Genomic DNA, 12,033 nt, shown 5'->3' with positions numbered 1-12,033 from the left:
CTCTAACTCGCATCCTGCCTGGTGATTAGAGCCCGATTGACTTTTTCGTGGGGAAGCTGCCGGGGAGCCACTCTCTGGCTGGTTTCCTTCAGTGTCAACAAGATGCCTGAATAGAATGTCGGGAAACTGTGCGGGTAGCTGACACCCAGGGGGCATAGCGATTGATCCCACTGAATCTTCTCCGCAGCTACAGCAAGTTGGTTTTTTTTATTGTTGTTGTTGTTCTCTTTCCCCCCTCCCTAATGGGCCCCTCCTTCGAGTTAGACCACAGTGACAAAAACAATAATTCTAATAAGTACTTTTAGTACAGGCGGGTCCAGAGAAGGACTGGACTCGGATCTTCCACAGCCGGTAGCAACTCGATTTTTAAAAAGCTCCAAATTTGAGGTGAGGTGACATCAAGTTAGGTTGTTTTAAATATTGTCAGCCCAAGCTAGGGAATGGATGCTGTAGCTGAGAGGAACAGAGCCACATTTCACCAAAACCTCTTGGATGAATCACGGGTGGAATTACTGACAGAAGTATATTTGGGACTTTGTATGTACGTTATGCATGTGTATTGAGCTAAATACTACACACCCATTAATAGAGTACTATCTTGCTTAAATGCACATGCCTGGAATGACTAAATTGTGTCTTCATTTCTAATTTTGTATTCCTTTCTAATCACATTTTTCAATCTATTTTTAAAACCACTAGTTCCTATTAAATGAATACATTTATTCTTATATATAAATTTGAAAAGTTTTAATAAACCAAATCAGTTAAATATGACCCATTTAAAGCCCTAATAGTGACCTATTAGGTGCATATCATTAAAGGTGTAAATGATGCAAATCATTACTGCTTTGAAGTTGATTTGAACTCATGAATTGTTAGTTTTCTTTATTAAATCATCTACCACTGTTAAGTATTCAACTTGTATGCTAATAGGTCCTAAAAAGAAATTTTGTAAGTAAAGTGACTTATAAAAATTAAACTCTGTACCAATATCCATGGTAGAACCAATCACTTCATTACATATTCAAAATACTAAGAAAAAAGTCTTTGCTATAAGCTTTCAAATGCTTAAAAATAATACACAGGAGACTTCAAATGGAGGTGGGAATTGTATTCTTGATTCTGTCACTAAATTTTTAACTTTTGTCAAGATGTCTTATACTCTGTGGGCCTCAGTTTCCTTATTTTACAAAGAGGAGATGGCATCAGATGATTTCTAAGGTTATTTTTAGATCTCAAGTCCTTTGATTCTATAGATGAAGAATATCCAAGAACATAATTTCTAGTCTCTTTTTTTAGCACTACCTAAAAAAACTCAGTCTTCAAAAATTGAAAAAAAAAGAATTAGAAGGGATATCTAGCATCACATTCAAGTCACATTCTCTAAAATGTGCATTATAACATTCCAAGAGTTAGGTAATTTTCTTAACCAACATTGTCATAATTTTTAAAAGCATGTATTTAACTATTAATTGCATGAAATTATAATAGATGTGGTAAAATAGCTTTGAAACTTTGGTTCTTTCAAAATGTGCATTTCTAGTGATATTCTTTTAGTTTAAAGTACCATACTCTCAAAAAAATTGTTTTAAGGAGAATATTATACTGGTAATACTCAAAAACTAGTGAAGATTGCTTTGAAGGCATTTTAGCAACAAATATAGCATGACCCTGGGATGGATTGTAGTCCAAATATGCTTGTAACAGATCTTGCAGCATTGCCACTATGGGTTCACCTTTCCTTACACCTATACAGCCACTACTCCTGGCTTTCCAGGAAGGAAGGAGGATGGAAGATTAGTAGTATCCATTTCCTAAGAGTAGGCCTCTGAGCGTGAGTTATTACTAAATAGATTGTAAGCAGCTCCATCTTATCACTGGTCTTGTAGAAGTCATTAGACTTGTTTCATTCCTAAGACTGGTCTGAAGCAGAGGAAAATATTTTAGTTTAGTCCTTCCTGCTATTTCTACTTTATTTTCAGGATGGGCTTTATCCTAATATTAACTAAAATGTAAAGGGGAGTGTCAAGCAGCTTATGTATTATTGTTTTTCTTTAGTTGTTTAGTCACGTCTGACTCTTCATGACCCCATGTACCATAGCACAGCAGGTCCTTCATTGTCCGTGGGATTTTCTTGGCAAAGATACTGGATTGATTTGCCATTTCTTTCTCCAGTGGATCACCTTTGTCAGAACTCTCCACGATGACCTATCTTGAGTGTGGCTCATAATTTCATTGAGTTATGCAAGCCCCTCTACTACAACAAGGTAGAGAAGTTTATGTACGGGACACCCTAAAATATACTGGGATGATGCAACATTGAATTTAGGAAAGAGACATCCAAATTATCTCTACCACCTTAGGAAATGAGCTGACCCAAATTTCTAGAGAATAGTGCTAGCCAAACTCAAGGAATTACGACAGAACCAAATCATTCTAAAGAATTCAAATTTTTAACTTGTCAGCTTAATGGACCTTTAAGCCCCAATTTATAGTTTAAGCTTAAGCCTTACTTCCTGGTTTCAGTGTGTGTTTTGTTTCTTGCTACAAATAGATTGCCATAACTCTATTGACATTCTTGAATAATATTTCTACAATGTTCTATGTCTGTCCAGGAATATTATTGTAATCATATGTGGGAAACTACCCCCAATGGTGCAAATCAGCAATTTGTCTAAATCTTATAGTTTCAGTTAGTGTCTGAAGTTTGAAGTGACTCATTTGTGCTCACACAACTAATATGTTTCAGAAACAGGATTTAAAGGCAGTCTTTCTGACTCCAACATCAACCTTCCCTCAGATATACCATGGTGCCTTCCAAATACTTTGTATTTTCAGGCCTGAAAATAAAGTAGAGATACCAGGAAGGACTAAACTAAAATACATATTAGGAAGGAATATATTTAAGCATAGAATGTAGCATAAAGAAGTATCATGTGCAATTATTAGGCTCCCTTTACAGTTATGGCAAATAACTTTAAATAACTTTTAACTTTTTTTTTATTGTTATGGCAATAATTTTTAGATCAAGCCATATACATAGAAATAGCAGAAACCATTTTAACTTCACAATTTCTAAATTATGTCTTTGAGAGCATAAGTTAGAAAAAAAAGAAAGAATAGAAGCCATGCAAGAGATAGAATATGTTTTTTTAAAGCTTTTGTATGATCATCTTTATTCACTATTCATTTTATGGATTATTACTTATTCACATGGATTATGATTCTGACCATGACATTGTAAAGAGGAGATAAGCCCTTTTGAAGATAAATTTGGTGCAATCAGAGAATCATAGAAAATCATGGTTTTTCTCAGCATTTCATTCTATTAATAAATTAAGTGGTTAGGTCTAACAGAGTGTACATTAAAGTTCACTCACTATTCAGAAGTTTGTTGGATAAAAAGCATATCTGGAATGTGCTCTCTTTTATGACAGTGTAACCCCAAATCAGAAGAATAGGGAATTCCAAGTTTTTTTTTAATTTCACAGTTTATTCTAATTGAGAGTTCAGTATTTTAGAATACATTTCATGGGGCTGTTATTGCTTCAGAGGGTTTCTAAAATAACCTATTAATATTCTAAAATAGAGTCACAGAACTGGAAAAAAACCCAGAAGAGATCATCAGTCTTATTTAGTTATATATTCTTATCACATCTGACAGGAGCAAATACTTCTGATTAAAGAGTTTCACCCATACAAATATTTTAAAAGCCCTTTTACCTTTCATAATCATTTTAAATGATGTATTTTCTTTGGTATCTTCACATTAAATCATTTTTCAGAGCACACTTGTATTTTTTAGTCCTAGACTAAAAATGGGTGGTGGATTTTTAGTGCATGTCAGGCTTTTTCACTAAATGGTGAACTTCTGTGAGAAAAAAAGAAATTCCTTAAAGCTAAGTTGAAATACCTTGTGTTTTTTCATCCTCACAAAATCTCACCATAAACTAACAACATTATTTGTTCCATATGCCCTTTCTTAGCTTATTATCTTTTTTAAATTTAGGAATTCAGCTAAGAGTTTTGATTTTTTTTCATATATATAGCAACATATTACATTTCTAGAGACAGATATAGCCTCCTTAAAAAATGCCAAATATATGAAATCTGAAACTAAGGAATCACTAGTCTCTTTATAAAAAGAATCAAACCATAGATAAGTTTAAGTAGCAACCTCTCATAGTTAATTTAAAATAATTTCAAAAGTTAAATATCTATATGACTTTTCAGGTATACTTTTTATTCATAAAACAAATATCTATACAGTCCCATGATCTGGTTAAAGATGGGATCACATAAATTACCTACAATTTTGGAGAAATTAAGTGATATTTCTTAGTTAAGTGACTTGGTTACTGTCAACAACATGAGAGACACAAAAAAGGATTGCGTGGAAGTTTGGATTGGTCCTTTGGCAAATCAATAATCTATTCCAAAGAATCAGTGATTGTCCCTAGGTTGTACATGGGCATGACTGCAAGAATTATGGTGCCCTAGTCAACATTAAGGAAATTTCAAGAAAAGACAGGTTTTGAGGGAAGAGAATGAATGCTGTTTTGGATATGATAAATTTAAGATGTCTATTGGATATTTAGGAAGGAATATATAGCAAATAATTGATAGTATGAGTCTGAAGTTCAGGACAGCGATGAAAGCTGGATATATTGATTTAAGAGTCATCCATATTAGGATATATTTGAATTCATATAAGTTGATTAAAGCTCCCAAAGAACTTTGATATTTCCACAACAGAATGAATATAAAGAAACAAAAAGGGCCCAACATAAAGAATACACATAGGAAGTTGGAGATGAACAATGAACAAAGGATATTGAGGAATAGTTACAGAGATAAGAATATTAGGAGAATGTACCACTATGTTCAGGAGGAAAGGGCACTCAATAATGTTAAACAAGATCATGGAGACTAATGACTTTTTAAAAAGATCATCAGGTTGACCAGTTAAATTGTTGGTAACCTCTTTAAAAAGCTGTTTCAATAGAGAGGCTGAAACACAAGCCAGATTGCAAGAGAATTGCAAGAGTGGGTGGTAGGAAATTAAGGCAGCAAAGAAAGATGATTCTTTTTTTTTCCATTTTGGCATTGATAGAGAGGAAAGCAATAGGGTGATAGCTTGGGGAAATATTAGAGTCAAGTAAGGTTGTTGCTGTTTTCAGGAAAAACAGAAAGGGAAGACCTAAACTTATGGGAAAATGTAAAGATGAGAAAAGAGGGAGATCTTGAAGGAAATGGGATGGGATGGGATTGATGACATAGGAAAAGAGATTGATCTTGGTAAGAAAGGCTTCCCTTTCTCAGTGACAGGAATAGTGGAATAATGGATAAGTGAAGATAGAATGGAAAGGATTTGGGGGGGAGGGAGAGAGAGGAGAGAAAGAAAGAGAGAGAGAGAGACAGAGAGAGAGAGAGAGAGAGAGAGAGAGAGAGAGAGAGAGAGAGAGAAAGAGAAAACATTTAAGGCAGAGAATATCTATATTATTAACAAAGTAGGATGTAAAGATTCCTCCTGGAAAAATTGAGATGGAGGAGGTTTCAAGATCTTCAAAAGAGAAGAGAACCTTTAGAACAATTTTTTTTTGCAAAATGTGAGTCTAGGATGAGTATAATTTTTCTGTATAGTCTGCGTAGTCATAAAGGGCCAGTTGAAATTAGACAACATAAATTTTTTGTGGCTACAATTGGCATGATGTAACTCCTTACATTAGTACTCAGAAGTATGTGAGGAGGAACAGAGAATCAACAAGTCATTCATTTAATTAATCAATAAAGATTTATTAAGTACCCACTAAGAGTTAAGCACTAGTGATACAAAGACAAAAATGAAATGTTCATGCTCCTGGGAAATCTTCAGGATAGTGTAGGGGAGAGGTTGATGCAGAATTCAGGAATGGATAGGCATGAATGGTGTTGGGAAATAAGTTATGGAGAAAAGTACATAGTTGAAATGGAGAACTCTAGGATCAAGATTAGGAAGAGAATAAGTGATACCAGAACAGTATTAGATTAATAAGAATAGAAAGGAATAGAGAGGCTAAAAATTGTAGTTAGAGAAATGAAAAGGTTTTGAAGGAGTGAGATAGAGAAATAGAAGGACAAAGAGATTATCATGGTCAGAGTAGAATTTCTGATTTCAAAATTATAGAGGTGAAATACTTAGGAGTGATGATGAGTTATAAGATATGGCAATGTGTGCTGAAGGTAACAGGAACTTAAGAAATTGCTAAATTAGGAAGCCAGCAAGTTGGATGGGACATTTATGTATATATTGAAAATATGTGCAAAAGATGTGACAGTAGTCAACAGAACTTGGCAACTAATTGGAGATGGGGGGTGAAAGAGTGGGAAAATTAAAGATAACGACAGGATTTTGAGCTTGGATGATTGAGAGGCTTGTGGTGACTAAAAACATCAGGAATGTTGGATGGAGCAGCAATTTGATGGGAAATATGATGAACTCAACTTTGATTGTGTTATCTGAAGAAGTGCTGGCTTGATGATCTAGGTGGAGCTGTCCAACAAGCGAATGAAAATGGACAGGTATTCACACTTCATACTATTTACACCTAGTCCTTAAATCTTCAGAACTTCTTTTTTTGCCTGATTTAACCCAGCATGTCCCTCCAGATTGTAAGAAGAGATTATGGCTGAATATATTTATTTTTATGCCATCTGTATAAAGGTGATAATTGAATTCACAAGAGTAATGAAAAGGGAAAGAGGTATAGGGCAGAACCTTGGAGGACACCAATACAGAGGTGACTGGAAGTAAATATTGAATTAAAGAAGGAGAATAAAAAGAAATAGCCATGCAGTTAGGAGGTCATCGAGGAAAAGAACAGTGTCAGAGAAGTCAGGGGAAATTGAAAGCATTCAGAAGAAGGGGTGTTGATTAATTTTTTTTTTTAACTTAAAAGCCTATACTGATAGGGAATTTACTACATCTCAAAGCAATCCATTCCATACTGAAATAATATACATATGGCTGACACTTTAAAGAAAATTCTTATGCTTGGGTGAAGTTATTAGGTTGATAATACGATGTATTAGAAGATATTAAAAGTAGATGACCAATCCTTAATTATGATTAATGGAAATTTATACTTAATTAGATGGCATAGAGTGTCAGTCCTGGATTCCAGAAAACTTGAGTTCAAATCTGACCTCAAATGCTACCTTGTGATCCTGGGAAAGCCGTTTAATCCTGTTTGCCTCAGTTTCCTCATCTGTTAAATGAATTGGAAAAGGAAATGGCAAAGTATTTCCATATCTTAGCCAAGAAAACTCCAAATGAGATCATGAAGAGTTGATCATGACTGAAACAACTATATAACAATATTGAGTTAGTTTCTAATTCTAAGATTGTGATGATAAAATTTCATTTGACTAAAATAGTAATCTGAAATAGCTTATAAAAATATGCAGAACCAATTGAGAGTTGTGGGAGGGATTATGTATAGTGGCTGTCAAAAGAGGCTAATGGAAATTATCTTTAAAATGAGAATGGCTTTTTGTTAGATTGCCCCCATTTTATGTCTAAAATATAACAAAAAGCCATAAGGGCTTTATGTCTAGGCTCTAAAGAAGTCAATGCAGTGCTTAATTAATGAGGAATTTGATTATGATCTTCTCCTTGGTTGTTTTACATGAGGTTGTCTTCAAGAGATTTCTCTACTATTCTTTTTTTTTTTTTTTTTTGCCCTACAAATAGAGATCTAGATGAGAAGCCAGGAAAATGTGGGTTCAAGTATCTACCTGACATATGCAGGTTGTGTGGTCCTGATCACATCATTAAGTTTCTTAGTGATTTGGACCACTCTATAGGATTGTAACTTGCATTAAAATATTAAAATTCATAAATGTAGAGAATTTCATTACCTGAAATTTTTTTCCTACTAATTAAGTCACAGATTTAGTCACTGACTTTAGTGTAGATATCTGATATTTGAGCAAACTTGAGAACTTAATTTTTAAATTTTTTGAAAATTTTATTCTTTATTGAAAATTTTAATACAAAGAATGTAGGGCTAAGCAAACTTTGTACTTCCTATACATAACTGTAACCCTCTTTACACAAAACAGTGTTGTCTCATAGCTCCCATCAAAGTAATCATGTCCTATATAATGGTTTTTGGAGAAATAAAGTTAAGTGTATTTTAAGTTGATTGAAAATGCTTTTAAATAACCTTTTTGGTATACCTCCATTATTTTATTAACCAATTGGAAATTTATTGTAATTGATTTCCCATAATGTTTAGAGAACATGAATATATTATACTGAAATTTTTGTTTTCTGATTATAAAGTGGGTAGACCTCCAGTAAAATTCTGCTCTGATGTTTCAGTGGGATGTAGGAAAGAATAAGGGTCCTCAAAGGCTGTACCAGTGGAGTCCAAACTCTGATAGAACCTACCAAGCTACAAACAAATTCAAGTGCAGGACTTAGGATGAATTGATACCAAAAGACAAGCATAGCTGAGTGCTGGGATGTTCATCATCTAAAAGTAGACCAACAGGTGGTGAATTTCTTTTAAACAAATATTTGTAAAGCACTTAGCACAGTGCCTGGCACATAGCAGGCACTTAATAGATCCTTGTCTCTTTCTTCCCCTACCCCATTTTTAAGGTCACAGCAACATATAAACCGTTTTACTAAACTGTGGAGAATATGCTTTGAGAATCAGTTGGTAGAAGAAATATCAGTAAGGGTAAACTTACGGCTATTTTGAAGTATTGGAAATACAACATGGAGTATTCTTAGAAGGGAATTCTGGGAAAAAAGAGAAAAAAGATACTTTGAGAGTATTTTGATTTCACCTAATTAAGATCTTCTGAAGTTATTGTGGATTAACAACTGGGGTCAAATAGGTGCCAACTTTTTCTCCCTCTGGAGTGAAAACAAGAACCTGCATTTCCCTTAGTCCAGAAGTGCCTTGGACTGTCAAAACTACCCCTACTTTAAATTTGGTTTTAGGAAAACAATTATATAGGCAGTGTGGTGGTACAGTGAATAAATAGCAGAATGGGAATCAAGATGACCTGAGTTCAAAACCTACTTCAGATGCTTTCTTAGCTATGTGTTTCAAGGTAAGTCACTGACCATTTCTAAGTTTCCTCATCTGTAAAGTGAGGGAGCCAGACTCAATTGCATGATTCTAGACTTAGAGTTGTCTTGTCTTTAGCTTTGACAAGCTCCTTTCTGATAGTCGTATTTGCTACCTGGCTACATCATATAATTCAAGCCTAGCATGATCAATTTGGAAGGGATCTATAAGAGAAATTAGATTCAAAATGCATGGTTCTGTATTACTACAGGAAAGAAATGAACATCAGCTATTAAACTCTAACTGGTATCATTTTGTTCTGAAATGAAGTTCATTTTTAGGTGTGGTGCTTGGCAAACAGAAGGAATCCTAGCTATCAAAGTTCATTGTAAAATGATACTTCAAGATATCTTTTAACTGGTTAATTCTCATTGGAAATAGTATCAGAGTCAGGTTCCCTCAAAAATTAATCACCACAGAAAAGGTGATTTTCTCCAAACAAAATTTAGAAGATTTGTACCATGTGAAAATATCCAAATCTATTGCAGAGACACACCCTGTTTTAGTTGGTTGGAGGAAGGTTCTGTTCTCTGGGGACTGAGATAAAACTTGGCAACAGGAACTGTCAGATGCCTGAAAGAGAAGGCTCAGTGGCACACACTGGTTAATTTTAAAGTATGATACTTGGTTATAGGATATATATGAAAGAGTCCATCTACTTGCATAGAAATAACTAATTCTTTTCTTTGGTGTGAAAGATATGAATATAAAAACTACATTGTTTTTTCTAGGCTTTTTTTTCTCCAGTATGTTTATATATATGTTATACATATAAATATACATATATATGTAACTTTAGTATTAGAAACCTTGGTAAATGGCATAAGCAAGATAAAAGTTCCCTGTTCTTTTAAAATTAAGAAACTGAGTTAGTAAGCTGATATATCAAGATTATTGTTCATCTGTTTTTCTATCATGTCTTCATAACCCCATTTGGGGTTTTCTTGACAAAGAAACTGGAGTGGTTTGCCACTTTTTTCTCTGGCTCATTTTACATATGAGAAAACTGAGGCAAACAAGGTTAAATGACTTGCCCGGGATATGTAGTAAGTGTCCGAAGTCAGATTTGAATTCAGGAAGATGAGTCTCTCTGTCTCTATCCAGTGTGCTACTTGGATTTCCCATATCAAGGTAAAATGAAGTGATAGTGTTCAGAGTTTGTATCAGTAATAGAATATTCTTTATTCTATTTACAATTGTAGTTTGATCAAATTCATATAATAATAGCAAAGGCTAATAGTTGTAGCTTAAAATTTGGAAATTCTCATCTCATTTGAACATCACAACTCTGTAGCATAAGTGCAATTACCATCTCCTGCTACAGATAAGGAAACTGAGGCTATAGGTTAGTTAAGTGACTTGTCTGGACTGTCACAGCTCTTAAGTGTGAGCTTACACTTCTGACTCTGAGTCTAATTCTGTGCATTGAATTTTAAGTGAATAAATATTAGCTTAAGCATATTAACAGGTACATAAAACTCTTTTAAGATTTCTATGATGTCATTAAATATTTATCTAGTATGTTAGTCCATTCATCATATCCAATTAAAAATTAGAATTATACAAAAGTGGAGTAGATAGCTAGTATAGCCTTTCGCTTTAGGTTTTTACACAGAAGTTAGATGATCATAGCTCAGGGATCACAGAGGCCTTGGAGATTGTTTTTCAAGTATAGATTATACTGAAGTTCTTTGTAGTTTGGTTTTGGTTTCGCCTAAAATCCTCAGATGTTTTCAGACAAACTGCTTTTTATCCATACCTCCCCTGATTCAGTAGTTCCTTCCAGATTTAGACTTAAAATTTTATGCTTTCATAATTGTGGAGTTGCTTTTATTTGGACTTTATAATCTTTATTTGTATTCTATCATTCTCTTTGTTAACTTTTTCTCCCAGATTTATGTCATTTGAAAATTTGATAAATGAGACATTTATAGTGTTATCTAAGTCACTAATAAAAATGTTAAACCTCCCATGGTCAAAGAGATCTCTAGGGCATTCCTCTGTAGACCTCCTGCTATGTTGAATCTGATCATTAATGACCAACCATTGTTTTGAATGAACTTATTGCAGAATCCTCATTAAGCAGTTGGACAATAAATCTTTTCTTCTCCAGCTGAAGACAATGCATTGAAGAGCAGTGACTTCTTCACCCAAAATATTTTTGAAATTTAGGGGAATCCACTTCTCATGATATTTTTTATGATCTAGTAAATCTAGTAAAATTGAGTAAAATACTAGTTGTAGATTTTCATTTTTGGGGTAATGATTCTCTAAGTATTAGATTGCTGGTAGTTATTCTAAACAATGGATTTGGATAAAAACCTAAAGAATTTCATTGACTGTGTTTCATTGTGGCAACTGTTTCATGCATATTACAATTTTCTATTAAAATATAATTACATATAAATATATAAAATATAATTATATATTATATATAATTACATAAAATATAATTTTCCTCACAGTCACTTATCCACTACTAGTACCAAGCAATTATCTTCATCTATAGAATGAATCATTTAAATAGTGAGCTTGTTTCTCTTTTCGCTTTTCATCAATTTCTGAACAAATCTGAAATACTGCAGGGTGAGGGCGCAGAAAAGAATTGAATAAAAATTGTCTGATTTCCTACCTCTCTGTGGTATTTAATCTCAGTTCCTCATGAATACTATGGAGAAAACATTCTGCTCTTAAAAATAAATTGGAATACATATATCAGGTCTACTATAATGTTTCCATGTCAACTTTAGGACATATTTTTTTTTAGTTAGAGCTAAACATTGCTAGAAACACAGGAATTGGACATCTATCCTCCTCCTAGTATAATTAGGCTAAAAAAGGATAATGTATTCTAGGGCCCAGTTTCAAGTGGGCTGGCAAAAAGCCACCAAGATTTCTAGACTCTAGG

General features: G+C 33.7%; 1 protein-coding gene across 1 annotated transcript in view; it reads left to right on the top strand.

The window, feature by feature from the left end:
• Positions 1-12,033, top strand: part of SSPN (sarcospan) — a 45,168-nt gene that overhangs the window by 780 nt on the left and 32,355 nt on the right. The gene's annotated exons all lie outside the window — the stretch shown is intronic.

This window comes from Antechinus flavipes, chromosome 5, assembly GCF_016432865.1.
Source record: "Antechinus flavipes isolate AdamAnt ecotype Samford, QLD, Australia chromosome 5, AdamAnt_v2, whole genome shotgun sequence".
Classification (NCBI taxonomy): Eukaryota; Metazoa; Chordata; class Mammalia; order Dasyuromorphia; family Dasyuridae; genus Antechinus; species Antechinus flavipes.
Note: the sequence above shows the minus strand (reverse complement) of the source record. Positions and strands in the feature narration are given on the sequence as shown.